General features: G+C 50.6%; 27 non-coding genes and 24 pseudogenes across 27 annotated transcripts; all 51 read left to right on the top strand.

Annotated features, from left to right (window-relative positions):
* Nucleotides 1-20: 20 nt before the first annotated feature.
* On the top strand, nt 21-139 carry LOC140590229 (5S ribosomal RNA; annotated as a pseudogene).
* Nucleotides 140-436: 297 nt separating this feature from the next.
* Nucleotides 437-555, top strand: LOC140589794 (5S ribosomal RNA). The gene has a single exon (XR_011990973.1). It is a non-coding gene; the product is annotated as a 5S ribosomal RNA (ribosomal RNA).
* A 297-nt stretch (nt 556-852) lies between these two features.
* LOC140590152 (5S ribosomal RNA) lies at nt 853-971 on the top strand (annotated as a pseudogene).
* Nucleotides 972-1,268: 297 nt separating this feature from the next.
* On the top strand, nt 1,269-1,387 carry LOC140589830 (5S ribosomal RNA). The gene has a single exon (XR_011991009.1). It is a non-coding gene; the product is annotated as a 5S ribosomal RNA (ribosomal RNA).
* Nucleotides 1,388-1,684: 297 nt separating this feature from the next.
* LOC140589793 (5S ribosomal RNA) lies at nt 1,685-1,803 on the top strand. The gene has a single exon (XR_011990972.1). It is a non-coding gene; the product is annotated as a 5S ribosomal RNA (ribosomal RNA).
* Nucleotides 1,804-2,094: 291 nt separating this feature from the next.
* On the top strand, nt 2,095-2,203 carry LOC140590401 (5S ribosomal RNA; annotated as a pseudogene).
* A 297-nt stretch (nt 2,204-2,500) lies between these two features.
* On the top strand, nt 2,501-2,619 carry LOC140590379 (5S ribosomal RNA; annotated as a pseudogene).
* Nucleotides 2,620-2,916: 297 nt separating this feature from the next.
* On the top strand, nt 2,917-3,035 carry LOC140590320 (5S ribosomal RNA; annotated as a pseudogene).
* Nucleotides 3,036-3,332: 297 nt separating this feature from the next.
* Nucleotides 3,333-3,451, top strand: LOC140590301 (5S ribosomal RNA; annotated as a pseudogene).
* A 291-nt stretch (nt 3,452-3,742) lies between these two features.
* Nucleotides 3,743-3,861, top strand: LOC140590291 (5S ribosomal RNA; annotated as a pseudogene).
* A 297-nt stretch (nt 3,862-4,158) lies between these two features.
* LOC140590329 (5S ribosomal RNA) lies at nt 4,159-4,277 on the top strand (annotated as a pseudogene).
* Nucleotides 4,278-4,574: 297 nt separating this feature from the next.
* LOC140589792 (5S ribosomal RNA) lies at nt 4,575-4,693 on the top strand. Its single transcript, XR_011990971.1, has one exon. It is a non-coding gene; the product is annotated as a 5S ribosomal RNA (ribosomal RNA).
* A 297-nt stretch (nt 4,694-4,990) lies between these two features.
* On the top strand, nt 4,991-5,109 carry LOC140590228 (5S ribosomal RNA; annotated as a pseudogene).
* A 297-nt stretch (nt 5,110-5,406) lies between these two features.
* Nucleotides 5,407-5,525, top strand: LOC140590219 (5S ribosomal RNA; annotated as a pseudogene).
* Nucleotides 5,526-5,816: 291 nt separating this feature from the next.
* LOC140590290 (5S ribosomal RNA) lies at nt 5,817-5,935 on the top strand (annotated as a pseudogene).
* Nucleotides 5,936-6,232: 297 nt separating this feature from the next.
* LOC140590328 (5S ribosomal RNA) lies at nt 6,233-6,351 on the top strand (annotated as a pseudogene).
* A 297-nt stretch (nt 6,352-6,648) lies between these two features.
* Nucleotides 6,649-6,767, top strand: LOC140589791 (5S ribosomal RNA). Its single transcript, XR_011990970.1, has one exon. It is a non-coding gene; the product is annotated as a 5S ribosomal RNA (ribosomal RNA).
* A 297-nt stretch (nt 6,768-7,064) lies between these two features.
* Nucleotides 7,065-7,183, top strand: LOC140590227 (5S ribosomal RNA; annotated as a pseudogene).
* A 297-nt stretch (nt 7,184-7,480) lies between these two features.
* Nucleotides 7,481-7,599, top strand: LOC140590218 (5S ribosomal RNA; annotated as a pseudogene).
* A 291-nt stretch (nt 7,600-7,890) lies between these two features.
* Nucleotides 7,891-8,009, top strand: LOC140590288 (5S ribosomal RNA; annotated as a pseudogene).
* A 297-nt stretch (nt 8,010-8,306) lies between these two features.
* On the top strand, nt 8,307-8,425 carry LOC140589790 (5S ribosomal RNA). Its single transcript, XR_011990969.1, has one exon. It is a non-coding gene; the product is annotated as a 5S ribosomal RNA (ribosomal RNA).
* A 299-nt stretch (nt 8,426-8,724) lies between these two features.
* LOC140590266 (5S ribosomal RNA) lies at nt 8,725-8,843 on the top strand (annotated as a pseudogene).
* Nucleotides 8,844-9,134: 291 nt separating this feature from the next.
* LOC140590400 (5S ribosomal RNA) lies at nt 9,135-9,243 on the top strand (annotated as a pseudogene).
* Nucleotides 9,244-9,540: 297 nt separating this feature from the next.
* LOC140590325 (5S ribosomal RNA) lies at nt 9,541-9,659 on the top strand (annotated as a pseudogene).
* A 297-nt stretch (nt 9,660-9,956) lies between these two features.
* LOC140589663 (5S ribosomal RNA) lies at nt 9,957-10,075 on the top strand. Its single transcript, XR_011990842.1, has one exon. It is a non-coding gene; the product is annotated as a 5S ribosomal RNA (ribosomal RNA).
* Nucleotides 10,076-15,211: 5,136 nt separating this feature from the next.
* Nucleotides 15,212-15,330, top strand: LOC140590079 (5S ribosomal RNA; annotated as a pseudogene).
* Nucleotides 15,331-15,627: 297 nt separating this feature from the next.
* Nucleotides 15,628-15,746, top strand: LOC140590170 (5S ribosomal RNA; annotated as a pseudogene).
* A 297-nt stretch (nt 15,747-16,043) lies between these two features.
* LOC140589419 (5S ribosomal RNA) lies at nt 16,044-16,162 on the top strand. Its single transcript, XR_011990598.1, has one exon. It is a non-coding gene; the product is annotated as a 5S ribosomal RNA (ribosomal RNA).
* Nucleotides 16,163-16,441: 279 nt separating this feature from the next.
* Nucleotides 16,442-16,560, top strand: LOC140589253 (5S ribosomal RNA). Its single transcript, XR_011990430.1, has one exon. It is a non-coding gene; the product is annotated as a 5S ribosomal RNA (ribosomal RNA).
* Nucleotides 16,561-16,857: 297 nt separating this feature from the next.
* Nucleotides 16,858-16,976, top strand: LOC140589252 (5S ribosomal RNA). The gene has a single exon (XR_011990429.1). It is a non-coding gene; the product is annotated as a 5S ribosomal RNA (ribosomal RNA).
* Nucleotides 16,977-17,273: 297 nt separating this feature from the next.
* LOC140589251 (5S ribosomal RNA) lies at nt 17,274-17,392 on the top strand. Its single transcript, XR_011990428.1, has one exon. It is a non-coding gene; the product is annotated as a 5S ribosomal RNA (ribosomal RNA).
* Nucleotides 17,393-17,689: 297 nt separating this feature from the next.
* Nucleotides 17,690-17,808, top strand: LOC140589250 (5S ribosomal RNA). The gene has a single exon (XR_011990427.1). It is a non-coding gene; the product is annotated as a 5S ribosomal RNA (ribosomal RNA).
* Nucleotides 17,809-18,105: 297 nt separating this feature from the next.
* Nucleotides 18,106-18,224, top strand: LOC140589249 (5S ribosomal RNA). Its single transcript, XR_011990426.1, has one exon. It is a non-coding gene; the product is annotated as a 5S ribosomal RNA (ribosomal RNA).
* Nucleotides 18,225-18,521: 297 nt separating this feature from the next.
* LOC140589248 (5S ribosomal RNA) lies at nt 18,522-18,640 on the top strand. The gene has a single exon (XR_011990425.1). It is a non-coding gene; the product is annotated as a 5S ribosomal RNA (ribosomal RNA).
* A 297-nt stretch (nt 18,641-18,937) lies between these two features.
* LOC140589508 (5S ribosomal RNA) lies at nt 18,938-19,056 on the top strand. The gene has a single exon (XR_011990687.1). It is a non-coding gene; the product is annotated as a 5S ribosomal RNA (ribosomal RNA).
* Nucleotides 19,057-19,353: 297 nt separating this feature from the next.
* LOC140589582 (5S ribosomal RNA) lies at nt 19,354-19,472 on the top strand. Its single transcript, XR_011990761.1, has one exon. It is a non-coding gene; the product is annotated as a 5S ribosomal RNA (ribosomal RNA).
* A 297-nt stretch (nt 19,473-19,769) lies between these two features.
* LOC140589721 (5S ribosomal RNA) lies at nt 19,770-19,888 on the top strand. The gene has a single exon (XR_011990900.1). It is a non-coding gene; the product is annotated as a 5S ribosomal RNA (ribosomal RNA).
* Nucleotides 19,889-20,185: 297 nt separating this feature from the next.
* LOC140589652 (5S ribosomal RNA) lies at nt 20,186-20,304 on the top strand. Its single transcript, XR_011990831.1, has one exon. It is a non-coding gene; the product is annotated as a 5S ribosomal RNA (ribosomal RNA).
* Nucleotides 20,305-20,601: 297 nt separating this feature from the next.
* LOC140589418 (5S ribosomal RNA) lies at nt 20,602-20,720 on the top strand. Its single transcript, XR_011990597.1, has one exon. It is a non-coding gene; the product is annotated as a 5S ribosomal RNA (ribosomal RNA).
* Nucleotides 20,721-21,017: 297 nt separating this feature from the next.
* Nucleotides 21,018-21,136, top strand: LOC140590097 (5S ribosomal RNA; annotated as a pseudogene).
* A 297-nt stretch (nt 21,137-21,433) lies between these two features.
* On the top strand, nt 21,434-21,552 carry LOC140589883 (5S ribosomal RNA). The gene has a single exon (XR_011991062.1). It is a non-coding gene; the product is annotated as a 5S ribosomal RNA (ribosomal RNA).
* Nucleotides 21,553-21,849: 297 nt separating this feature from the next.
* On the top strand, nt 21,850-21,968 carry LOC140589417 (5S ribosomal RNA). The gene has a single exon (XR_011990596.1). It is a non-coding gene; the product is annotated as a 5S ribosomal RNA (ribosomal RNA).
* A 297-nt stretch (nt 21,969-22,265) lies between these two features.
* Nucleotides 22,266-22,384, top strand: LOC140590059 (5S ribosomal RNA; annotated as a pseudogene).
* A 297-nt stretch (nt 22,385-22,681) lies between these two features.
* On the top strand, nt 22,682-22,800 carry LOC140589882 (5S ribosomal RNA). The gene has a single exon (XR_011991061.1). It is a non-coding gene; the product is annotated as a 5S ribosomal RNA (ribosomal RNA).
* A 297-nt stretch (nt 22,801-23,097) lies between these two features.
* Nucleotides 23,098-23,216, top strand: LOC140589416 (5S ribosomal RNA). Its single transcript, XR_011990595.1, has one exon. It is a non-coding gene; the product is annotated as a 5S ribosomal RNA (ribosomal RNA).
* Nucleotides 23,217-23,513: 297 nt separating this feature from the next.
* On the top strand, nt 23,514-23,632 carry LOC140590058 (5S ribosomal RNA; annotated as a pseudogene).
* A 297-nt stretch (nt 23,633-23,929) lies between these two features.
* LOC140589415 (5S ribosomal RNA) lies at nt 23,930-24,048 on the top strand. Its single transcript, XR_011990594.1, has one exon. It is a non-coding gene; the product is annotated as a 5S ribosomal RNA (ribosomal RNA).
* A 297-nt stretch (nt 24,049-24,345) lies between these two features.
* LOC140590096 (5S ribosomal RNA) lies at nt 24,346-24,464 on the top strand (annotated as a pseudogene).
* Nucleotides 24,465-24,761: 297 nt separating this feature from the next.
* On the top strand, nt 24,762-24,880 carry LOC140589414 (5S ribosomal RNA). The gene has a single exon (XR_011990593.1). It is a non-coding gene; the product is annotated as a 5S ribosomal RNA (ribosomal RNA).
* Nucleotides 24,881-25,177: 297 nt separating this feature from the next.
* Nucleotides 25,178-25,296, top strand: LOC140590798 (5S ribosomal RNA). The gene has a single exon (XR_011991635.1). It is a non-coding gene; the product is annotated as a 5S ribosomal RNA (ribosomal RNA).
* Nucleotides 25,297-25,593: 297 nt separating this feature from the next.
* Nucleotides 25,594-25,712, top strand: LOC140589413 (5S ribosomal RNA). The gene has a single exon (XR_011990592.1). It is a non-coding gene; the product is annotated as a 5S ribosomal RNA (ribosomal RNA).
* The last annotated feature ends 296 nt before the right edge of the window (nt 25,713-26,008 follow it).

Below are 26,008 nucleotides of genomic sequence, written 5' to 3'. Positions count from 1 at the left end.
TGATTCTGGCAGCTTCCCTCGCTTACGGCCATACCGTTCCGACTGCGCCCGATCTCGTCTGGTCTCGGAAGCTAAGCGGGGCCGGGCTTTGTTAGTACTTGGTTGGGAGACTGCCTGGGATTACCAAGTGCCGTAAGCTTTTTCTTACTTTCACTTTATCCAGAGGGCCCTGCGTCTTGCCACGAATTGAATGATGTCACTCCCCTTTCATTTCACAAATTACCTTTATTTGTACAAAGACGGCAGTCCCAGCCCAGTTTTGCAGAAAGTACTCATAGCAATCGTATACAACGCACCGCTTTCTTCCTCATTTTAATAACGACTTTCTCAAAGACATCTTGACATCAATGCCGCATCGACGTCTGCTCTTCTCTTGGTGCGACTCTCAATAAACCCTCAACTGAAAACAAAAGGGTTGATTCTGGCCGCTTCCCTCGCTTACGGCCATACCGTTCCGACTGCGCCCGATCTCGTCTGATCTCGGAAGCTAAGCGGGGCCGGGCTTGGTTAGTACTTGGTTGGGAGACTGCCTGGGATTACCAAGTGCCGTAAGCTTTTTCTTACTTTCACTTTATCCAGAGGGCCCTGCGTCTTGCCACGAATGTAAAGATGTCACTCCCCTTTCATTTCACAAATTAACTTTATTTGTACAACGACGGCAGTCCCCGCCCACTTTTGCAGAAAGTACTCGTAGCAATCGTATTCAACTCACCGCTTTCTTCCTCATTTTAATAACGACTTTCTCAAAGACATCTTGACATCAATGCCGCATCGACGTCTGCTCTTCTCTCGGTGCGACTCTCAATAAACCCTCAACTGAAAACAAAAGTGCTGATTCTGGCCGTTTCCCTCGCTTACAGCCATACCGTTCCGACTGTGCCCGATCTCGTCTGATCTCGGAAGCTAAGCGGGGCCGGGCTTGGTTAGTACTTGGTTGGGAGACTGCCTGGGATTACCAAGTGCCGTAAGCTTTTTCTTACTTTCACCTTATCCAGAGGGCCCTGCGTCTTGCCACGAATGTAAAGATGTCACTACCCTTTCATTTCACAAATTACCTTTATTTGTACAAAGACGGCAGTCCCAGCCCACTTTTGCAGAAAGTACTCGTAGCAATCGTATACAACTCACCGCTTTCTTACTCATTTTAAGAACGACTTTCTCAAAGACATCTTGACATCAATGCCGCATCGACGTCTGCTCTTCTCTCGGTGCGACTCTCAAGTAACCCTCAACTGAAAACAAAAGTGCTGATTCTGGCGGCTTCCGTCGCTTACGGCCATACCGTTCCGACTGCGCCCGATCTCCTCTGATCTCGGAAGCTAAGCGGGACCGGGCTAGGTTAGTACTTGGTTGGGAGACTGCCTGGGATTACCAAGTGCCGTAAGCTTTTTCTTACTTTCACCTTATCCAGAGGGCCCTGCGTCTTGCCACGAATGTAAAGATGTCACTCCCCTTTCATTTCACAAATTACCTTTATTTGTACAATGACGGCAGTCCCCGCCCACTTTTGCAGATAGTACTCATAGCAATCGTATACAACTCACCGCTTTCTTCCTCACTTTAATAACGACTTTCTCAAAGACATCTTGACATCAATGCCGCATCGACGTCTGCTCTTCTCTCGGTGCGACTCTCAATAAACCCTCAACTGAAATGAAAAGGGCTGATTCTGGCCGCTTCCCTTGCTTACGGCCATACCGTTCCGACTGCGCCCGATCTCGTCTGATCTCGGAAGCTAAGCGGGGCCGGGCTTGGTTAGTACTTGGTTGGGAGACTGCCTGGGATTACCAAGTGCCGTAAGCTTTTTCTTTCTTTCACCTTATCCAGAGGGCCCTGCGTCTTGCCACGAATGTAAAGATGTCACTCCCCTTTCATTTCACAAATTACCTTTATTTGTACAAGGACGGTAGCCCACTTTTGCAGAAAGTACTCGTAGTAATCGAATACAACTCATCGCTTTCTTCCTCATTTTAAGAACGACTTTCTCAAAGACATCTTGACATCAATGCCGCATCGACGTCTGCTCTTCTCTCGGTGCGACTCTCAATAAACCCTCAACTGAAAACAAAAGGGCTGATTCTGGCCGCTTCCCTCACTTACGGCCATACCGTTTCGACTGCGCCCGATCTCGGAAGCTAAGCGGGGCCGGGCTTGGTTAGTACTTGGTTGGGAGACTGCCTGGGATTACCAAGTGCCGTAAGCTTTTTCTTACTTTCACTTTATCCAGAGGGCCCTGCGTCTTGCCACGAATGTAAAGATATCACTCCCCTTTCATTTCACGAATTGCCTTTATTTGTACAACGACGGCAGTCCCAGCCCACTTTTGCAGAAAGTACTCGTAGCAATCGTATACAACTCACCGCTTTCTTCCTCACTTTAATAACGACTTTCTCAAAGACATCTTGACATCAATGCCGCATCGACGTCTGCTCTTCTCTCGGTGCGACTCTCAATAAACCCTCAACTGAAAACAAGAGGGCTGATTCTGGCCGCTTCCCTCGCTTACGGCCATACCGTTCCGACTGCGCCCGATCTCGTCTGATCTCGGAAGCTAAGTCGGGCCGGGCTTGGTTAATACTTGTTTGGGAGACTGCCTGGGATTACCAAGTGCCATAAGCTATTTCTTACTTTCACTTTATCCAGAGGGCCCTGCGTCTTGCCACGAATGTAAAGTTGTCACTCCCCTTTCATTTCACAAATTACCTTTATTTGTACAAAGACGGCAGTCCCAGCCCACTTTTGCAGAAAGTACTCGTAGCAATCGTATACAACTCACCGCTTTCTTCCTCATTTTAATAACAACTTTCTCAAAGACATCTTGACATCAATGGCGAATCGACGTCTGCTCTTCTCTCGGTGCGACTCTCAATAAACCCTCAACTGAAAACAAAAGGGCTGATTCTGGCAGCTTCCCTCGCTTACGGCCATACCGTTCCGACTGCGCCCGATCTCGTCTAGTCTCGGAAGCTAAGCGGGGCCGGGCTTTGTTAGTACTTGGTTGGGAGACTGCCTGGGATTACCAAGTGCCGTAAGCTTTTTCTTACTTTCACTTTATCCAGAGGGCCCTGCGTCTTGCCACGAATTGAATGATGTCACTCCCCTTTCATTTCACAAATTACCTTTATTTGTACAACGACGGCAGTCCCCGCCCACTTTTGCAGAAAGTACTCGTAGCAATCGTATACAACTCACCGCTTTCTTCCTCATTTTAATAACGACTTTCTGAAAGACATCTTGACATCAATGTCGCATCGACGTCTGCTCTTCTCTCGGTGCGACTCTCAATAAACCCTCAACTGAAATGAAAAGGGCTGATTCTGGCCGCTCCCCTTGCTCACGGCCATACCGTTCCGACTGCGCCCGATCTCGTCTGATCTCGGAAGCTAAGCGGGGCCGGGCTTGCTTACTACTTGGTTGGGAGACTGCCTGGGATTACCAAGTGCCGTAAGCTTTTTCTTTCTTTCACCTTATCCAGAGGGCCCTGCGTCTTGCCACGAATGTAAAGATGTCACTCCCCTTTCATTTCACAAATTACCTTTATTTGTACAAGGACGGTAGCCCACTTTTGCAGAAAGTACTCGTAGCAATCGAATACAACTCATCGCTTTCTTCCTCATTTTAAGAACGACTTTCTCAAAGACATCTTGACATCAATGCCGCATCGACGTCTGCTCTTCTCTCGGTGCGACTCTCAATAAACCATCAACTGAAAACAAAAGGGCTGATTCTGGCAGCTTCCCTCGCTTCCGGCCATACCGATCCGAATGCGCCCGATCTCATCTGATCTCGGAAGCTAAGTGGGGCCGGACTTGGTTAGTACTTGTTTGGGAGACTGCCTGGGATTACCAAGTGCCGTAAGCTATTTCTTACTTTCACTTTATCCAGAGGGCCCTGCGTCTTGCCACGAATTGAATGATGTCACTCCCCTTTCATTTCACAAATTACCTTTATTTGTACAACGACGGCAGTCCCCGCCCACTTTTGCAGAAAGTACTCGTAGCAATCGTATACAACTCACCGCTTTCTTCCTCATTTTAATAACGACTTTCTCAAAGACATCCTGACATCAATGCCGCACCGACGTCTGCTCTTCTCTTGGTGCGTCTCTCAATAAACCCTCAACTGAAAACAAAAGGGCTGATTCTGGCCGCTTCCCTCGCTTACAGCCATACCATTCCGACTGCGCCCAATCTCGTCTGATCTCGGAAACTAAGCGGGGCCGGGCTTGGTTAGTACTTGGTTGGGAGACTGCCTGGGATTACCAAGTGCCGTAAGCTTTTTCTTAATTTCACTTTATCCAGAGGGCCCTGCGTCTTGCCACGAATGTAAAGATATCACTCCCCTTTCATTTCACGAATTGCCTTTATTTGTACAACAACGGCAGTCCTAGCCCACTTTTGCAGAAAGTACTCGTAGCAATCGTATACAACTCACCGCTTTCTTCCTCATTTTAATAACGACTTTCTGAAAGACATCTTGACATCAATGTCGCATCGACGTCTGCTCTTCTCTCGGTGCGACTCTCAATAAACCCTCAACTGAAGAGAAAAGGGCTGATTCTGGCCACTACCCTTGCTTACGGCCATACCGTTCCGACTGCGCCCGATCTCGTCTGATCTCGGAAGCTAAGCGGGGCCGGGCTTGGTTAGTACTTGGTTGGGAGACTGCCTGGGATTACCAAGTGCCGTAAGCTTTTTCTTACTTTCACTTTATCCAGAGGGCCCTGCGTCTTGCCACGAATTGAAAGATGTCACTCCCCTTTCAGTTCACAAATTACCTTTATTTGTACAACGACGGCAGTCCACGCCCACTTTTTCAGAAAGTACTCATAGCAATCGTATACAACTCACCGCTTTCTTCCTCATTTTAAGAACGACTTTCTCAAAGACATCTTGACATCAATGCCGCATCGACGTCTGCTCTTCTCTCGGTGCGACTCTCAATAAACCCTCAACTGAAAACAAAAGGGCTGATTCTGGCAGCTTCCCTCGCTTACGGCCATACCGTTCCGACTGCGCCCGATCTCGTCTGGTCTCGGAAGCTAAGCGGGGCCGGGCTTTGTTAGTACTTGGTTGGGAGACTGCCTGGGATTACCAAGTGCCGTAAGCTTTTTCTTACTTTCACTTTATCCAGAGGGCCCTGCGTCTTGCCACGAATTGAATGATGTCACTCCCCTTTCATTTCACAAATTACCTTTATTTGTACAACGACGGCAGTCCCCGCCCACTTTTGCAGAAAGTACTCGTAGCAATCGTATACAACTCACCGCTTTCTTCCTCATTTTAATAACGACTTTCTGAAAGACATCTTGACATCAATGTCGCATCGACGTCTGCTCTTCTCTCGGTGCGACTCTCAATAAACCCTCAACTGAAATGAAAAGGGCTGATTCTGGCCGCTCCCCTTGCTTACGGCCATACCGTTCCGACTGCGCCCGATCTCGTCTGATCTCGGAAGCTAAGCGGGGCCGGGCTTGCTTACTACTTGGTTGGGAGACTGCCTGGGATTACCAAGTGCCGTAAGCTTTTTCTTTCTTTCACCTTATCCAGAGGGCCCTGCGTCTTGCCACGAATGTAAAGATGTCACTCCCCTTTCATTTCACAAATTACCTTTATTTGTACAAGGACGGTAGCCCACTTTTGCAGAAAGTACTCGTAGCAATCGAATACAACTCATCGCTTTCTTCCTCATTTTAAGAACGACTTTCTCAAAGACATCTTGACATCAATGCCGCATCGACGTCTGCTCTTCTCTCGGTGCGACTCTCAATAAACCATCAACTGAAAACAAAAGGGCTGATTCTGGCAGCTTCCCTCGCTTCCGGCCATACCGATCCGAATGCGCCCGATCTCATCTGATCTCGGAAGCTAAGTGGGGCCGGACTTGGTTAGTACTTGTTTGGGAGACTGCCTGGGATTACCAAGTGCCGTAAGCTATTTCTTACTTTCACTTTATCCAGAGGGCCCTGCGTCTTGCCACGAATTGAATGATGTCACTCCCCTTTCATTTCACAAATTACCTTTATTTGTACAACGACGGCAGTCCCCGCCCACTTTTGCAGAAAGTACTCGTAGCAATCGTATACAACTCACCGCTTTCTTCCTCATTTTAATAACGACTTTCTCAAAGACATCCTGACATCAATGCCGCACCGACGTCTGCTCTTCTCTTGGTGCGTCTCTCAATAAACCCTCAACTGAAAACAAAAGGGCTGATTCTGGCCGCTTCCCTCGCTTACAGCCATACCATTCCGACTGCGCCCAATCTCGTCTGATCTCGGAAACTAAGCGGGGCCGGGCTTGGTTAGTACTTGGTTGGGAGACTGCCTGGGATTACCAAGTGCCGTAAGCTTTTTCTTAATTTCACTTTATCCAGAGGGCCCTGCGTCTTGCCACGAATGTAAAGATATCACTCCCCTTTCATTTCACGAATTGCCTTTATTTGTACAACAACGGCAGTCCTAGCCCACTTTTGCAGAAAGTACTCGTAGCAATCGTATACAACTCACCGCTTTCTTCCTCATTTTAATAACGACTTTCTGAAAGACATCTTGACATCAATGTCGCATCGACGTCTGCTCTTCTCTCGGTGCGACTCTCAATAAACCCTCAACTGAAGAGAAAAGGGCTGATTCTGGCCACTACCCTTGCTTACGGCCATACCGTTCCGACTGCGCCCGATCTCGTCTGATCTCGGAAGCTAAGCGGGGCCGGGCTTGGTTAGTACTTGGTTGGGAGACTGCCTGGGATTACCAAGTGCCGTAAGCTTTTTCTTACTTTCACTTTATCCAGAGGGCCCTGCGTCTTGCCACGAATTGAAAGATGTCACTCCCCTTTCAGTTCACAAATTACCTTTATTTGTACAACGACGGCAGTCCACGCCCACTTTTTCAGAAAGTACTCATAGCAATCGTATACAACTCACCGCTTTCTTCCTCATTTTAAGAACGACTTTCTCAAAGACATCTTGACATCAATGCCGCATCGACGTCTGCTCTTCTCTCGGTGCGACTCTCAATAAACCCTCAACTGAAAACAAAAGGGCTGATTCTGGCAGCTTCCCTCGCTTACGGCCATACCGTTCCGACTGCGCCCGATCTCGTCTGGTCTCGGAAGCTAAGCGGGGCCGGGCTTTGTTAGTACTTGGTTGGGAGACTGCCTGGGATTACCAAGTGCCGTAAGCTTTTTCTTACTTTCACTTTATCCAGAGGGCCCTGCGTCTTGCCACGAATTGAATGATGTCACTCCCCTTTCATTTCACAAATTACCTTTATTTGTACAACGACGGCAGTCCCCGCCCACTTTTGCAGAAAGTACTCGTAGCAATCGTATACAACTCACCGCTTTCTTCCTCATTTTAATAACGACTTTCTGAAAGACATCTTGACATCAATGTCGCATCGACGTCTGCTCTTCTCTCGGTGCGACTCTCAATAAACCCTCAACTGAAATGAAAAGGGCTGATTCTGGCCGCTCCCCTTGCTTACGGCCATACCGTTCCGACTGCGCCCGATCTCGTCTGATCTCGGAAGCTAAGCGGGGCCGGGCTTGCTTACTACTTGGTTGGGAGACTGCCTGGGATTACCAAGTGCCGTAAGCTTTTTCTTTCTTTCACCTTATCCAGAGGGCCCTGCGTCTTGCCACGAATGTAAAGATGTCACTCCCCTTTCATTTCACAAATTACCTTTATTTGTACAAGGACGGTAGCCCACTTTTGCAGAAAGTACTCGTAGCAATCGAATACAACTCATCGCTTTCTTCCTCATTTTAAGAACGACTTTCTCAAAGACATCTTGACATCAATGCCGCATCGACGTCTGCTCTTCTCTCGGTGCGACTCTCAATAAACCATCAACTGAAAACAAAAGGGCTGATTCTGGCAGCTTCCCTCGCTTCCGGCCATACCGATCCGAATGCGCCCGATCTCATCTGATCTCGGAAGCTAAGTGGGGCCGGACTTGGTTAGTACTTGTTTGGGAGACTGCCTGGGATTACCAAGTGCCGTAAGCTATTTCTTACTTTCACTTTATCCAGAGGGCCCTGCGTCTTGCCACGAATTGAATGATGTCACTCCCCTTTCATTTCACAAATTACCTTTATTTGTACAACGACGGCAGTCCCCGCCCACTTTTGCAGAAAGTACTCGTAGCAATCGTATACAACTCACCGCTTTCTTCCTCATTTTAATAACGACTTTCTCAAAGACATCCTGACATCAATGCCGCACCGACGTCTGCTCTTCTCTTGGTGCGTCTCTCAATAAACCCTCAACTGAAAACAAAAGGGCTGATTCTGGCCGCTTCCCTCGCTTACGGCCATACCGTTCCGACTGCGCCCGATCTCGTCTGATCTCGGAAGCTAAGCGGGGCCGGGCTTGGTTAGTACTTGGTTGGGAGACTGCCTGGGATTACCAAGTGCCGTAAGCTTTTTCTTAATTTCACTTTATCCAGAGGGCCCTGCGTCTTGCCACGAATGTAAAGATATCACTCCCCTTTCATTTCACAAATTACCTTTATTTGTACAACGACGGCAGTCCCCGCCCACTTTTGCAGAAAGTACTCATAGCAATCGTATACAACTCACCGCTTTCTTCCTCATTTTAATAACGACTTTCTGAAAGACATCTTGACATCAATGTCGCATCGACGTCTGCTCTTCTCTCTTGCTGCGACTCTCAATAAACCCTCAACTGAAATGAAAAGGGCTGATTCTGGCCTCTCCCCTTGCTTACGGCCATACCGTTCCGACTGCGCCCGATCTCGTCTGATCTCGGAAGCTAAGCGGGGCCGGACTTGCTTACTACTTGGTTGGGAGACTGCCTGGGATTACCAAGTGCCGTAAGCTTTTTCTTAGTTTCACCTTATCCAGAGGGCCCTGCGTCTTGCCACGAATGTAAAGATGTCACTCCCCTTTCATTTCACAAATTACCTTTATTTGTACAAGGACGGTAGCCCACTTTTGCAGAAAGTACTCGTAGCAATCGAATACAACTCATCGCTTTCTTCCTCATTTTAAGAACGACTTTCTCAAAGACATCTTGACATCAATGCCGCATCGACGTCTGCTCTTCTCTCGGTGCGACTCTCAATAAACCCTCAACTGAAAACAAAAGGGCTGATTCTGGCCGCTTCCCTCACTTACGGCCATACCGTTTCGACTGCGCCCGATCTCGGAAGCTAAGCGGGGCCGGGCTTGGTTAGTACTTGGTTGGGAGACTGCCTGGGATTACCAAGTGCCGTAAGCTTTTTCTTACTTTCACTTTATCCAGAGGGCCCTGCGTCTTGCCACGAATGTAAAGATATCACTCCCCTTTCCTTTCACGAATTGCCTTTATTTGTACAACGACGGCAGTCCCAGCCCACTTTTGCAGAAAGTACTCGTAGCAATCGTATACAACTCACCGCTTTCTTCCTCATTTTAATAACGACTTTCTCAAAGACATCTTGACATCAATGGCGAATCGACGTCTGCTCTTCTCTCGGTGCGACTCTCAATAAACCCTCAACTGAAAACAAAAGGGCTGATTCTGGCAGCTTCCCTCGCTTACGGCCATACCGTTCCGACTGCGCGCGATCTCGTCTGGTCTCGGAAGCTAAGCGGGGCCGGGCTTTGTTAGTACTTGGTTGGGAGACTGCCTGGGATTGCCAAGTGCCGTAAGCTTTTTCTTACTTTCACTTTATCCAGAGGGCCCTGCGTCTTGCCACGAATTGAATGATGTCACTCCCCTTTCATTTCACAAATTACCTTTATTTGTACAAAGACGGCAGTCCCAGCCCAGTTTTGCAGAAAGTACTCATAGCAATCGTATACAACTCACCGCTTTCTTCCTCATTTTAAGAACGACTTTCTCAAAGACATCTTGACATCAATGCCGCATCGACGTCTGCTCTTCTCTCGGTGCGACTCTCAATAAACCCTCAACTGAAAACAAAAGGGCTGTTTCTGGCCACTTCCCTCGCTTACGGCCATACCGTTCCGACTGCGCCCGATCTCGTCTGATCTCGGAAGCTAAGCGGGGCTGGGCTTGGTTAGTACTTGGTTGGGAGACTGCCTGGGATTACCAAGTGCCGTAAGCTTTTTCTTAATTTCACCTTATCCAGAGGGCCCTGCGTCTTGCCACGAATGTAAAGATGTCACTCCCCTTTCATTTCACAAATTACCTTTATTTGTACAACGACGGCAGTCCCCGCCCACTTTTGCAGAAAGTACTCATAGCAATCGTATACAACTCACCGCTTTCTTCCTCATTTTAATAACGACTTTCTGAAAGACATCTTGACATCAATGTCGCATCGACGTCTGCTCTTCTCTCGGTGCGACTCTCAATAAACCCTCAACTGAAGAGAAAAGGGCTGATTCTGGCCACTACCCTTGCTTACGGCCATACCGTTCCGACTGCGCATGATCGTGCCTGGTCCTGCGCGGCTCAGTGTGTGTGTGGTGGTGCTTTTTTTTGCCTTTGCAGTTCACTTGGTTTTCCGTTTCTTTCTCCGTTTTATTTAATAATTGTTTTGGTTTAGTTTTGCCTTGGCTAGCCTCCCCTCTCCCTGGCTGCTTCGTTGCGCCGGAGGGGGAGGCTTGTCACTCGTTTTGTGTGTCTTTTTTTGCATTTATTTCTGTTCGTTTGGTTTCCTTTGCGCGGTGCGCGTTTACTTCCGGGTTTGTCAATTAGGCTTTTTTTCGTTTATTTCAGCGTTTATTCCCTTTCTGTTTAGTCTGGTTCTGTTTTCCCTCTCCCTGGCCTCATTTTGGGCCGGGGGGGGAGGCTTGTCACCCTTTATTTCGCCCCTGATTTGTGTTTTGTTTTCGCCCTCCGTTTCTGTGCGCGTTTTTCATCCGTTGTAGTTTGCTCTGGTTTATCTTATTTTTGGATCACTGTTTCTTTTCCTTTCTGCCCCAGTTCGTTTCCCCTCTCCCTGGCCGTTTTATTGTGCTAGGGAGAGAGGCTTGTCATTCGATTTTTTTTCGCCGGTCTTGTGTTTTGTTTTCCACTTCCGTGTTTTGCGCGTTTATTATTTACCGGCTTTTCTTTTTCCCCCTTGCTTGCTTGTTTGTTTTGTCCTCCGGGCTCCCTTGTTGGTTGCCCCCCCTCCTCCCCTTACTCGTTTGATCATGGCTGCTCAGCCGCAGCCATCCACGTCGCGTGCAGCCGCGGCTGCACGGGCGTTCCGTGATGATGATGGTGATGACGTGTCGCGTGCAGCCGCGGCTGCACGGGCGCTGGATACTGGTAGGGATTATTCCCTGGATGATTTTAGTAGGGTGGAAATGGAGGTAGATATGGCGGTGGAGCCGCCTGGTCTGGGTGACCAGGGGCCCGGTGAGTGGGTGAAGGTTGTTTCTCGTAAGAGGGCGGCGGCGGCGGCGGCGACGGCTTCCGGGTCGGGAGCGGCGCCCGCTAAGGTGAGCGGCGGGACCGGTGATGGTGCTGGTGCGGGGGTCGGCGGTGCCATCTCTCCGCCTGACAGCTATGCTGGGAGGGTGGCTCAGGCCGGTCGGGCGCAGCGGGCGGGTGCAGGTGTGCGCGTGGGCACGGGGGTGCGTGCGGGTGTCCTGCGCCAGGGTGCGGCGCCACGAGGCGCCTGGGACGAGGGCCCTGCCCCAAAGGGGCCTTATACTAAGGAGGCCACTGCCTCCGTAGACTTGAGTGCGTTTGACAGCGTGCCTTTGCTGGAGGTGGCGAAGGCGATATTGTTGTTGGTGCCGAAGGACGCCCTGCTGGCCGTGTGCCCGGCCCCTAACGTGGCAGTGGAGGTTACCTTCACCGCCCCCGAATACATCGAGCTCATTGAGGGCGGCCTCACCGTACAGGGCAAGCTCTGCCCGGTCAGACGCCTCTGTCAGGCGGAGCGCGTGGTCTCCTTTCTGCACCTGCCTGCGTATGTGCCCGATCAGGTCATCCTCGATCGCCTTGCGGCATGGGGTGTGGAGCCCATCCTCCCGGTGCGCCGTCGGCTCCTGCCCGGCACTCGGGTCACTGACGGCACCCGCTGCGTCAGGGTGCGTTTCCCGGCCGGCGTGGTGTCCTTGCCCTACAGTGCCCGATTTGACACGGCCGAGGGGCCCCGCTACATAAGGGTCGCCCATGACAATCAGGTCCGTCTCTGTCGGATGTGCCTCCAGCCGGGGCACGTGGTGGCCCAGTGCCCCCAGTACGTGTGCCGTGTCTGCGGGCTGCAGGGGCACTACGCCCGTGACTGTGTTGCCGCCCGCTGTGCCGGCTGCCGCAAGGCCGCCGCCCTGTGCACCTGCCCTGGCGCCCCTGGTCGGGACGGGCCGGCCTCCGCTGCCGGGGACGGGGTTGACCCGGGCTCTCACGCTGGGGGGGACGAGGGGGTGTCTCTCCTTCCGCCCCAGGTCCCCAGTACTGCTGCCGCCATCGCCATGCCTTCGACACCCCCTGTGGCTGCTGCCGCTGACTGCCTGGATCCTGTGACGAACAACCGCCTCGCTGCTCCTGTGGCTGGCTCAGGGGGAGAGGTGAGTGGGGGTCCCGTTGTGGGGGTGGACGCTGTGCCCTTTGGGGGGGCCGGAGACCCCCCGGCCGCACAGGACCTCCTTGGGGCGTCGGGCGTTGAGGACATGGAGCTGCCCTCCGGAGCTGCGGTCCCCGTGGAGCTGCCAGTGCCCTTGCCTGTCTCCCAGTCCCTGTTTTCGCTCCGCCGGTCTTTCAGTACGCTGATGACACCACCCTGCTCGTGCCCGACGGGGCCAGCGTGGGGGCTGCGTTACGCAGCGTGCAGCAGTACTGTGACATCACTGGGGCCAGGGTCAACCTGCAGAAGTCGGTGTACCTGCGGCTCGGTTCGGCCGGGCCTCTGCCCGCCGAGCTGGGGCTGACTGAGGCCGAGGGGGACGTGCGCCTCCTGGGCGTTCTGCTCGGGAGGAGTGCGGACGATGCGACGGGGAGGATGTGGGACGATCTGACGGGTGGTGTGGAGCGGCGGCTGGCCGGGTGGTCGGGCCGTCTCCTCTCGCTGCAGCAGAAGGTGTTCCTGTTGAACGCAATGGTGTTGTCTGTGCTGTGGTTTCACCTGAGCGTCACTCACATGCCCCACGGACATTACGCCAGGCTGCGGAAGGCCATCCTGCGCTTCCTCTGGGGGGGGGGGCAGAGTCATGGTGGCTTACGCTACCTTGATTGGCCCCCCTGCCGAGGGTGGCCTGGGCCTCCTGGACCCTCTGGTCCAGTCGAAGGCCCTGTGTGTCCGGATGTTGCAAGCCTTCCTGGACGAGAGCCGCCCCTCCCTGTGGAAGGTGGTGCTCTCGCTCCGGCTGGGACAGTGTGCGGGGAGGGAGCTGGCCGAAGACGCTCTTTGGATGCGTCTCCGGCCCGGCATGGTGCGTGGCATCCCCTCCTTCTACGCACACCTCCTCTTGGCGTGGGCTGAGTTCCAGGAGCACACTGTCGTGCTGCCTGTGGGGCGGCAGCTTCTGCTTCGGCAGCCGCTGCTGCTCAAACCGCGCGTCCTCTCCGGGGGGCGGCCCCTCGAGTTCCGGCACTGGTGGGAGGCTGGGGTGCGTCAGGTGCGAGACCTCTTTTATGAGGTGCGCCCTGGCTTCCTGCCTCCCGCGGCCGTCTATGACCAGGTCGAGGCTGTGGCCGAGAGGGCCTCCAGGGTCACTGTTGCCAGGCAGTGTCTGGCGGCGAGGGCTGCCCTCCCTGCTGCGTGGGTGCGTGACATTGAGCGGGCCGGCGGCCCCCGGGATGTGGCCCCCCGTTTCCCCGCGGTGTATGTGAGGCGGCTGTCCGGGTCCCTCGCCCCTTTGGGGGCGTGTGTGACCCGTGACTTTGCCCGCCTCTACAGGCAGCGTGCTTTTGTTACCCCGGTGGCGCAGGCCTTTTGGAGCGCTCGCTTCCCCGCCCTGGGGCCTGACCTGTTGTGGGGGAACGTGCTGGTCTGCCCGGCGGACCCTGCCCTGGCCCTTTTCGACTACAGACAGCGGCACAACGCCCTATGGTCAATGTCGTGGCTTCATAGACTGGGCTTCGCCGCGTCTCCGCTCTGCCCAGTGTGCCGGGATGTGGAGGAGGGCCTTACGCACATGTTCTTTGGCTGTTCACAGTTAGCTGATTTCATTGTGTGGGCTCTGGAGGTGGTGGACAGGATAGCCGTGGCGGTGGGGCCCGTGCCTGTTTTTACTGAAGCGGGGTGGCAGGTCATGTTCCTGTTTGGTGTCCCCAAGGTCCACCCCGCCAGCACCTTTCTTAACTTGTTTTTAGCAGTCGCTAAATGTGTTGTTTGGTTGCGGCGCAACAAGGCCCGCTATGAGCGCGTGGTTTTAGATCCTGTTTTAATGTGCCGCTATCGGCTGCGACTGGTTTTATCTAAGGTGTTTTTATTGTCTGCCGGGCCTCATGACATGCCCCGGTTCTTAAGTGATTATGTGCACCGGGTTCCTTTTGTGTCTGTTGTGGGTGGGCGGTTGGTTTGGGATGTGTTTTGAGGGTGGGCTGCTTGTTTTCTCTTGTTTTTCTGTTTTGGGTGGGTTGCTTGGGTTGTTTTTCTTGGGTTTGTCTGTGTGGGTGGGTCGTGTGCTGCTTGTTGTCCGTCTTCTGTGTTGTTCGATGTTGGGGCTGTTGCTCCTTTTAATTGGCATTTTTATTGTTTGATTGGCTTTTATTGATTATGCCTGGTCTTTTTCTTTTTATTAAACTTCACGCCTGCATGATGAAGACTGCTGCACCCTGTGAGTAGGGGTCTTGGAGCGTGGGCTTGCCCCGTTCCCTGGCCCCTCTCCCTGTACCGCCCCCTGCTGTGGTGTATGTGTGGCACTTTCGTTCTGAGTGGTTTAATAAAAAAAAAAAAAAAAAAAACTGCGCCCGATCTCGTCTGATCTCGGAAACTAAGCGGGGCCGGGCTTGGTTAGTACTTGGTTGGGAGACTGCCTGGGATTACCAAGTGCCGTAAGCTTTTTCTTACTTTCACTTTATCCCGAGGGCCCTGCGTCTTGCCCTGAATGTAAAGATGTCACTCCCCTTTCATTTCACAAATTAATTTTATTTGTACAACGACGGCAGTCCCCGCCCACTTTTGCAGAAAGTATTCGTAGCAATCGTATACAACTCACTGCTTTCTTCCTCATTTTAATAACGACTTTCTCAAAGACATCTTGACATCAATGCCGCATCGACGTCTGCTCTTCTCTCGGTGCGACTCTCAATAAACCCTCAACTGAAAACAACAGGGCTGATTCTGGACACTTCCCTCGCTTATGGCCATACCGTTCCGACTGCGCCCGATCTCATCTGATCTCGGAAGCTAAGCAGGGCCGGGCTTGGTTAGTACTTGGTTGGGAGACTGCCTGGGATTACCAAGTGCCGTAAGCTTTTTCTTAGTTTCACCTTATCCAGAGGGCCCTGCGTCTTGCCACGAATTGAAAGATGTCACTCCCTTTTCATTTCACAAAGTATCTTTATTTGTACAACGACGGCAGTCTCCACCCTCTTTTGCAGAAAGTACTCGTAGCAATCGCATACAACTCACCGCTTTCTTCCTCATTTTAATAACGACTTTCTCAAAGACATCTTGACATCACTGCTGCATCGACGTCTGCTCTTCTCTCGGTGCGACTCTCAATAAACCCTCAACTGAAAACAAAAGGGCTGATTCTGGCCGCTTCCCTCGCTTACGGCCATACCGTTCCGACTGCGCCCGATCTCTTCTGATCTCGGAAGCTAAGCGGGGCCGGGCTTGGTTAGTACTTGGTTGGGAGACTGCCTGGTATTACCAAGTGCCGTAAGCTTTTTCTTACTTTCACCTTATCCCGAGGGCCCAGCGTCTTGCTACGAATGTAAAGCTGTCACTCCCCTATCATTTCACAAAGTATCTTTATTTGTACAACGACGGCAGTCCCCGCCCACTTTTGCAGAAAGTACTCGTAGCAATCGTATACAACTCACCGATTTCTTCCTCATTTTAATAACGACTTTCTCAAAGACATCTTGACATCAATGCCGCATCGACGTCTGCTCTTCTCTCGGTGCGACTCTCAATAAACCCTCAACTGAAAACAAAAGTGCTGATTCTGGCCGCTTCCCTCGCTTACGGCCATACCGTTCCGACTGCGCCCGATCTCGTCTGATCTCGGAAGCTAAGCGGGGCCGGGCTTGGTCAGTACTTGGTTGGGAGACTGCCTGGGAATACCAAGTGCCGTAAGCTTTTTCTTAGTTTCACCTTATCCAGAGGGCCCTGCGTCTTGCCACGAATGTAAAGATGTCACTACCCTTTCATTTGTACAAAGACGGCAGTCCCCGCCCACTTTTGCAGAAAGTACTCGTAGCAATCGTATACAACTCACCGATTTCTTCCTCATTTTAATAACGACTTTCTCAAAGACATCTTGACATCAATGCCGCATCGACGTCTGCTCTTCTCTCGGTGCGACTCTCAATAAACCCTCAACTGAAAACAAAAGTGCTGATTCTGGCCGCTTCCCTCGCTTACGGCCATACCGTTCCGACTGCGCCCGATCTCGTCTGATCTCGGAAGCTAAGCGGGGCCGGGCTTGGTTAGTACTTGGTTGGGAGACTGCCCGGGAATACCAAGTGCCGTAAGCTTTTTCTTAGTTTCACCTTATCCAGAGGGCCCTGCGTCTTGCCACGAATGTAAAGATGTCACTACCCTTTCATTTCACAAATTACCTTTATTTGTACAAAGACGGCAGTCCCCGCCCACTTTTGCAGAAAGTACTCGTAGCAATCGTATACAACTCACCGATTTCTTCCTCATTTTAATAACGACTTTCTCAAAGACATCTTGACATCAATGCCGCATCGACGTCTGCTCTTCTCTCGGTGCGACTCTCAATAAACCCTCAACTGAAAACAAAAGTGCTGATTCTGGCCGCTTCCCTCGCTTACGGCCATACCGTTCCGACTGCGCCCGATCTCGTCTGATCTCGGAAGCTAAGCGGGGCCGGGCTTGGTTAGTACTTGGTTGGGAGACTGCCCGGGAATACCAAGTGCCGTAAGCTTTTTCTTAGTTTCACCTTATCCAGAGGGCCCTGCGTCTTGCCACGAATGTAAAGATGTCACTACCCTTTCATTTCACAAATTACCTTTATTTGTACAAAGACGGCAGTCCCCGCCCACTTTTGCAGAAAGTACTCGTAGCAATCGTATACAACTCACCGATTTCTTCCTCATTTTAATAACGACTTTCTCAAAGACATCTTGACATCAATGCCGCATCGACGTCTGCTCTTCTCTCGGTGCGACTCTCAATAAACCCTCAACTGAAAACAAAAGTGCTGATTCTGGCCGCTTCCCTTGCTTACGGCCATACCGTTCCGACTGCGCCCGATCTCGTCTGATCTCGGAAGCTAAGCGGGGCCGGGCTTGGTTAGTACTTGGTTGGGAGACTGCCCGGGAATACCAAGTGCCGTAAGCTTTTTCTTAGTTTCACCTTATCCAGAGGGCCCTGCGTCTTGCCACGAATGTAAAGATGTCACTACCCTTTCATTTCACAAATTACCTTTATTTGTACAAAGACGGCAGTCCCCGCCCACTTTTGCAGAAAGTACTCGTAGCAATCGTATACAACTCACCGATTTCTTCCTCATTTTAATAACGACTTTCTCAAAGACATCTTGACATCAATGCCGCATCGACGTCTGCTCTTCTCTCGGTGCGACTCTCAATAAACCCTCAACTGAAAACAAAAGTGCTGATTCTGGCCGCTTCCCTTGCTTACGGCCATACCGTTCCGACTGCGCCCGATCTCGTCTGATCTCGGAAGCTAAGCGGGGCCGGGCTTGGTTAGTACTTGGTTGGGAGACTGCCCGGGAATACCAAGTGCCGTAAGCTTTTTCTTAGTTTCACCTTATCCAGAGGGCCCTGCGTCTTGCCACGAATGTAAAGATGTCACTACCCTTTCATTTCACAAATTACCTTTATTTGTACAAAGACGGCAGTCCCCGCCCACTTTTGCAGAAAGTACTCGTAGCAATCGTATACAACTCACCGATTTCTTCCTCATTTTAATAACGACTTTCTCAAAGACATCTTGACATCAATGCCGCATCGACGTCTGCTCTTCTCTCGGTGCGACTCTCAATAAACCCTCAACTGAAAACAAAAGTGCTGATTCTGGCCGCTTCCCTCGCTTACGGCCATACCGTTCCGACTGCGCCCGATCTCGTCTGATCTCGGAAGCTAAGCGGGGCCGGGCTTGGTTAGTACTTGGTTGGGAGACTGCCCGGGAATACCAAGTGCCGTAAGCTTTTTCTTAGTTTCACCTTATCCAGAGGGCCCTGCGTCTTGCCACGAATGTAAAGATGTCACTACCCTTTCATTTCACAAATTACCTTTATTTGTACAAAGACGGCAGTCCCCGCCCACTTTTGCAGAAAGTACTCGTAGCAATCGTATACAACTCACCGATTTCTTCCTCATTTTAATAACGACTTTCTCAAAGACATCTTGACATCAATGCCGCATCGACGTCTGCTCTTCTCTCGGTGCGACTCTCAATAAACCCTCAACTGAAAACAAAAGTGCTGATTCTGGCCGCTTCCCTCGCTTACGGCCATACCGTTCCGACTGCGCCCGATCTCGTCTGATCTCGGAAGCTAAGCGGGGCCGGGCTTGGTTAGTACTTGGTTGGGAGACTGCCCGGGAATACCAAGTGCCGTAAGCTTTTTCTTAGTTTCACCTTATCCAGAGGGCCCTGCGTCTTGCCACGAATGTAAAGATGTCACTACCCTTTCATTTCACAAATTACCTTTATTTGTACAAAGACGGCAGTCCCCGCCCACTTTTGCAGAAAGTACTCGTAGCAATCGTATACAACTCACCGATTTCTTCCTCATTTTAATAACGACTTTCTCAAAGACATCTTGACATCAATGCCGCATCGACGTCTGCTCTTCTCTCGGTGCGACTCTCAATAAACCCTCAACTGAAAACAAAAGTGCTGATTCTGGCCGCTTCCCTTGCTTACGGCCATACCGTTCCGACTGCGCCCGATCTCGTCTGATCTCGGAAGCTAAGCGGGGCCGGGCTTGGTTAGTACTTGGTTGGGAGACTGCCTGGGAATACCAAGTGCCGTTAGCTTTTTCTTAGTTTCACCTTATCCAGAGGGCCCTGCGTCTTGCCACGAATGTAAAGATGTCACTACCCTTTCATTTCACAAATTACCTTTATTTGTACAAAGACGGCAGTCCCCGCCCACTTTTGCAGAAAGTACTCGTAGCAATCGTATACAACTCACCGATTTCTTCCTCATTTTAATAACGACTTTCTCAAAGACATCTTGACATCAATGCCGCATCGACGTCTGCTCTTCTCTCGGTGCGACTCTCAATAAACCCTCAACTGAAAACAAAAGTGCTGATTCTGGCCGCTTCCCTCGCTTACGGCCATACCGTTCCGACTGCGCCCGATCTCGTCTGATCTCGGAAGCTAAGCGGGGCCGGGCTTGGTCAGTACTTGGTTGGGAGACTGCCTGGGAATGCCAAGTGCCGTAAGCTTTTTCTTAGTTTCACCTTATCCAGAGGGCCCTGCGTCTTGCCACGAATGTAAAGATGTCACTACCCTTTCATTTCACAAATTACCTTTATTTGTACAAAGACGGCAGTCCCCGCCCACTTTTGCAGAATGTACTCGTAGCAATCGTATACAACTCACCGATTTCTTCCTCATTTTAATAACGACTTTCTCAAAGACATCTTGACATCAATGCCGCATCGACGTCTGCTCTTCTCTCGGTGCGACTCTCAATAAACCCTCAACTGAAAACAAAAGTGCTGATTCTGGCCGCTTCCCTCGCTTACGGCCATACCGTTCCGACTGCGCCCGATCTCGTCTGATCTCGGAAGCTAAGCGGGGCCGGGCTTGGTCAGTACTTGGTTGGGAGACTGCCTGGGAATACCAAGTGCCGTTAGCTTTTTCTTAGTTTCACCTTATCCAGAGGGCCCTGCGTCTTGCCACGAATGTAAAGATGTCACTACCCTTTCATTTCACAAATTACCTTTATTTGTACAAAGACGGCAGTCCCCGCCCACTTTTGCAGAAAGTACTCGTAGCAATCGTATACAACTCACCGATTTCTTCCTCATTTTAATAACGACTTTCTCAAAGACATCTTGACATCAATGCCGCATCGACGTCTGCTCTTCTCTCGGTGCGACTCTCAATAAACCCTCAACTGAAAACAAAAGTGCTGATTCTGGCCGCTTCCCTCGCTTACGGCCATACCGTTCCGACTGCGCCCGATCTCGTCTGATCTCGGAAGCTAAGCGGGGCCGGGCTTGGTCAGTACTTGGTTGGGAGTCTGCCTGGGAATACCAAGTGCCGTAAGCTTTTTCTTAGTTTCACCTTATCCAGAGGGCCCTGCGTCTTGCCACGAATGTAAAGATGTCACTACCCTTTCATTTCACAAATTACCTTTATTTGTACAAAGACGGCAGTCCCCGCCCACTTTTGCAGAAAGTACTCGTAGCAATCGTATACAACTCACCGATTTCTTCCTCATTTTAATAACGACTTTCTCAAAGACATCTTGACATCAATGCCGCATCGACGTCTGCTCTTCTCTCGGTGCGACTCTCAATAAACCCTCAACTGAAAACAAAAGTGCTGATTCTGGCCGCTTCCCTCGCTTACGGCCATACCGTTCCGACTGCGCCCGATCTCGTCTGATCTCGGAAGCTAAGCGGGGCCGGGCTTGGTCAGTACTTGGTTGGGAGACTGCCTGGGAATACCAAGTGCCGTAAGCTTTTTCTTAGTTTCACCTTATCCAGAGGGCCCTGCGTCTTGCCACGAATGTAAAGATGTCACTACCCTTTCATTTCACAAATTACCTTTATTTGTACAAAGACGGCAGTCCCCGCCCACTTTTGCAGAAAGTACTCGTAGCAATCGTATACAACTCACCGATTTCTTCCTCATTTTAATAACGACTTTCTCAAAGACATCTTGACATCAATGCCGCATCGACGTCTGCTCTTCTCTCGGTGCGACTCTCAATAAAGCCTCAACTGAAAACAAAAGTGCTGATTCTGGCCGCTTCCCTCGCTTACGGCCGTACCGTTCCGACTGCGCCCGATCTCGTCTGATCTCGGAAGCTACGCGGGGCCGGGCTTGGTCAGTACTTGGTTGGGAGACTGCCTGGGAATACCAAGTGCCGTAAGCTTTTTCTTAGTTTCACCTTATCCAGAGGGCCCTGCGTCTTGCCACGAATGTAAAGATGTCACTACCCTTTCATTTCACAAATTACCTTTATTTGTACAAAGACGGCAGTCCCCGCCCACTTTTGCAGAAAGTACTCGTAGCAATCGTATACAACTCACCGATTTCTTCCTCATTTTAATAACGACTTTCTCAAAGACATCTTGACATCAATGCCGCATCGACGTCTGCTCTTCTCTCGGTGCGACTCTCAATAAACCCTCAACTGAAAACAAAAGTGCTGATTCTGGCCGCTTCCCTCGCTTACGGCCATACCGTTCCGACTGCGCCCGATCTCGTCTGATCTCAGAAGCTAAGCGGGGCCGGGCTTGGTCAGTACTTGGTTGGGAGACTGCCTGGGAATACCAAGTGCCGTAAGCTTTTTCTTAGTTTCACCTTATCCAGAGGGCCCTGCGTCTTGCCACGAATGTAAAGATGTCACTACCCTTTCATTTCACAAATTACCTTTATTTGTACAAAGACGGCAGTCCCCGCCCACTTTTGCAGAAAGTACTCGTAGCAATCGTATACAACTCACCGATTTCTTCCTCATTTTAATAACGACTTTCTCAAAGACATCTTGACATCAATGCCGCATCGACGTCTGCTCTTCTCTCGGTGCGACTCTCAATAAACCCTCAACTGAAAACAAAAGTGCTGATTCTGGCCGCTTCCCTCGCTTACGGCCATACCGTTCCGACTGCGCCCGATCTCGTCTGATCTCGGAAGCTAAGCGGGGCCGGGCTTGGTCAGTACTTGGTTGGGAGACTGCCTGGGAATACCAAGTGCCGTAAGCTTTTTCTTAGTTTCACCTTATCCAGAGGGCCCTGCGTCTTGCCACGAATGTAAAGATGTCACTACCCTTTCATTTCACAAATTACCTTTATTTGTACAAAGACGGCAGTCCCCGCCCACTTTTGCAGAAAGTACTCGTAGCAATCGTATACAACTCACCGATTTCTTCCTCATTTTAATAACGACTTTCTCAAAGACATCTTGACATCAATGCCGCATCGACGTCTGCTCTTCTCTCGGTGCGACTCTCAATAAACCCTCAACTGAAAACAAAAGTGCTGATTCTGGCCGCTTCCCTCGCTTACGGCCATACCGTTCCGACTGCGCCCGATCTCGTCTGATCTCGGAAGCTAAGCGGGGCCGGGCTTGGTCAGTTCTTGGTTGGGAGGCTGCCTGGGAATACCAAGTGCCGTAAGCTTTTTCTTAGTTTCACCTTATCCAGAGGGCCCTGCGTCTTGCCACGAATGTAAAGATGTCACTACCCTTTCATTTCACAAATTACCTTTATTTGTACAAAGACGGCAGTCCCCGCCCACTTTTGCAGAAAGTACTCGTAGCAATCGTATACAACTCACCGATTTCTTCCTCATTTTAATAACGACTTTCTCAAAGACATCTTGACATCAATGCCGCATCGACGTCTGCTCTTCTCTCGGTGCGACTCTCAATAAACCCTCAACTGAAAACAAAAGTGCTGATTCTGGCCGCTTCCCTCGCTTACGGCCATACCGTTCCGACTGCGCCCGATCTCGTCTGATCTCAGAAGCTAAGCGGGGCCGGGCTTGGTCAGTACTTGGTTGGGAGACTGCCTGGGAATACCAAGTGCCGTAAGCTTTTTCTTAGTTTCACCTTATCCAGAGGGCCCTGCGTCTTGCCACGAATGTAAAGATGTCACTACCCTTTCATTTCACAAATTACCTTTATTTGTACAAAGACGGCAGTCCCCGCCCACTTTTGCAGAAAGTACTCGTAGCAATCGTATACAACTCACCGATTTCTTCCTCATTTTAATAACGACTTTCTCAAAGACATCTTGACATCAATGCCGCATCGACGTCTGCTCTTCTCTCGGTGCGACTCTCAATAAACCCTCAACTGAAAACAAAAGTGCTGATTCTGGCCGCTTCCCTCGCTTACGGCCATACCGTTCCGACTGCGCCCGATCTCGTCTGATCTCGGAAGCTAAGCGGGGCCGGGCTTGGTCAGTACTTGGTTGGGAGACTGCCTGGGAATACCAAGTGCCGTAAGCTTTTTCTTAGTTTCACCTTATCCAGAGGGCCCTGCGTCTTGCCACGAATGTAAAGATGTCACTACCCTTTCATTTCACAAATTACCTTTATTTGTACAAAGACGGCAGTCCCCGCCCACTTTTGCAGAAAGTACTCGTAGCAATCGTATACAACTCACCGATTTCTTCCTCATTTTAATAACGACTTTCTCAAAGACATCTTGACATCAATGCCGCATCGACGTCTGCTCTTCTCTCGGTGCGACTCTCAATAAACCCTCAACTGAAAACAAAAGTGCTGATTCTGGCCGCTTCCCTCGCTTACGGCCATACCGTTCCGACTGCGCCCGATCTCGTCTGATCTCGGAAGCTAAGCGGGGCCGGGCTTGGTCAGTTCTTGGTTGGGAGGCTGCCTGGGAATACCAAGTGCCGTAAGCTTTTTCTTAGTTTCACCTTATCCAGAGGGCCCTGCGTCTTGCCACGAATGTAAAGATGTCACTACCCTTTCATTTCACAAATTACCTTTATTTGTACAAAGACGGCAGTCCCCGCCCACTTTTGCAGAAAGTACTCGTAGCAATCGTATACAACTCACCGATTTCTTCCTCATTTTAATAACGACTTTCTCAAAGACATCTTGACATCAATGCCGCATCGACGTCTGCTCTTCTCTCGGTGCGACTCTCAATAAACCCTCAACTGAAAACAAAAGTGCTGATTCTGGCCGCTTCCCTCGCTTACGGCCATACCGTTCCGACTGCGCCCGATCTCGTCTGATCTCGGAAGCTAAGCGGGGCCGGGCTTGGTCAGTACTTGGTTGGGAGACTGCCTGGGAATACCAAGTGCCGTAAGCTTTTTCTTAGTTTCACCTTATCCAGAGGGCCCTGCGTCTTGCCACGAATGTAAAGATGTCACTACCCTTTCATTTCACAAATTACCTTTATTTGTACAAAGACGGCAGTCCCCGCCCACTTTTGCAGAAAGTACTCGTAGCAATCGTATACAACTCACCGATTTCTTCCTCATTTTAATAACGACTTTCTCAAAGACATCTTGACATCAATGCCGCATCGACGTCTGCTCTTCTCTCGGTGCGACTCTCAATAAAGCCTCAACTGAAAACAAAAGTGCTGATTCTGGCCGCTTCCCTCGCTTACGGCCGTACCGTTCCGACTGCGCCCGATCTCGTCTGATCTCGGAAGCTACGCGGGGCCGGGCTTGGTCAGTACTTGGTTGGGAGACTGCCTGGGAATACCAAGTGCCGTAAGCTTTTTCTTAGTTTCACCTTATCCAGAGGGCCCTGCGTCTTGCCACGAATGTAAAGATGTCACTACCCTTTCATTTCACAAATTACCTTTATTTGTACAAAGACGGCAGTCCCCGCCCACTTTTGCAGAAAGTACTCGTAGCAATCGTATACAACTCACCGATTTCTTCCTCATTTTAATAACGACTTTCTCAAAGACATCTTGACATCAATGCCGCATCGACGTCTGCTCTTCTCTCGGTGCGACTCTCAATAAACCCTCAACTGAAAACAAAAGTGCTGATTCTGGCCGCTTCCCTCGCTTACGGCCATACCGTTCCGACTGCGCCCGATCTCGTCTGATCTCGGAAGCTAAGCGGGGCCGGGCTTGGTCAGTACTTGGTTGGGAGACTGCCTGGGAATACCAAGTGCCGTAAGCTTTTTCTTAGTTTCACCTTATCCAGAGGGCCCTGCGTCTTGCCACGAATGTAAAGATGTCACTACCCTTTCATTTCACAAATTACCTTTATTTGTACAAAGACGGCAGTCCCCGCCCACTTTTGCAGAAAGTACTCGTAGCAATCGTATACAACTCACCGATTTCTTCCTCATTTTAATAACGACTTTCTCAAAGACATCTTGACATCAATGCCGCATCGACGTCTGCTCTTCTCTCGGTGCGACTCTCAATAAACCCTCAACTGAAAACAAAAGTGCTGATTCTGGCCGCTTCCCTCGCTTACGGCCATACCGTTCCGACTGCACCCGATCTCGTCTGATCTCGGAAGCTAAGCGGGGCCGGGCTTGGTCAGTACTTGGTTGGGAGACTGCCTGGGAATACCAAGTGCCGTAAGCTTTTTCTTAGTTTCACCTTATCCAGAGGGCCCTGCGTCTTGCCACGAATGTAAAGATGTCACTACCCTTTCATTTCACAAATTACCTTTATTTGTACAAAGACGGCAGTCCCCGCCCACTTTTGCAGAAAGTACTCGTAGCAATCGTATACAACTCACCGATTTCTTCCTCATTTTAATAACGACTTTCTCAAAGACATCTTGACATCAATGCCGCATCGACGTCTGCTCTTCTCTCGGTGCGACTCTCAATAAACCCTCAACTGAAAACAAAAGTGCTGATTCTGGCCGCTTCCCTCGCTTACGGCCATACCGTTCCGACTGCGCCCGATCTCGTCTGATCTCGGAAGCTAAGCGGGGCCGGGCTTGGTCAGTACTTGGTTGGGAGACTGCCTGGGAATACCAAGTGCCGTAAGCTTTTTCTTAGTTTCACCTTATCCAGAGGGCCCTGCGTCTTGCCACGAATGTAAAGATGTCACTACCCTTTCATTTCACAAATTACCTTTATTTGTACAAAGACGGCAGTCCCCGCCCACTTTTGCAGAAAGTACTCGTAGCAATCGTATACAACTCACCGATTTCTTCCTCATTTTAATAACGACTTTCTCAAAGACATCTTGACATCAATGCCGCATCGACGTCTGCTCTTCTCTCGGTGCGACTCTCAATAAACCCTCAACTGAAAACAAAAGTGCTGATTCTGGCCGCTTCCCT

This window comes from Paramormyrops kingsleyae, chromosome 4, assembly GCF_048594095.1.
Source record: "Paramormyrops kingsleyae isolate MSU_618 chromosome 4, PKINGS_0.4, whole genome shotgun sequence".
Taxonomy (NCBI): Eukaryota; Metazoa; Chordata; class Actinopteri; order Osteoglossiformes; family Mormyridae; genus Paramormyrops; species Paramormyrops kingsleyae.
The sequence above is the reverse complement of the archived record's forward strand: the minus strand, read 5'-3'. Positions and strand labels throughout refer to the sequence as shown.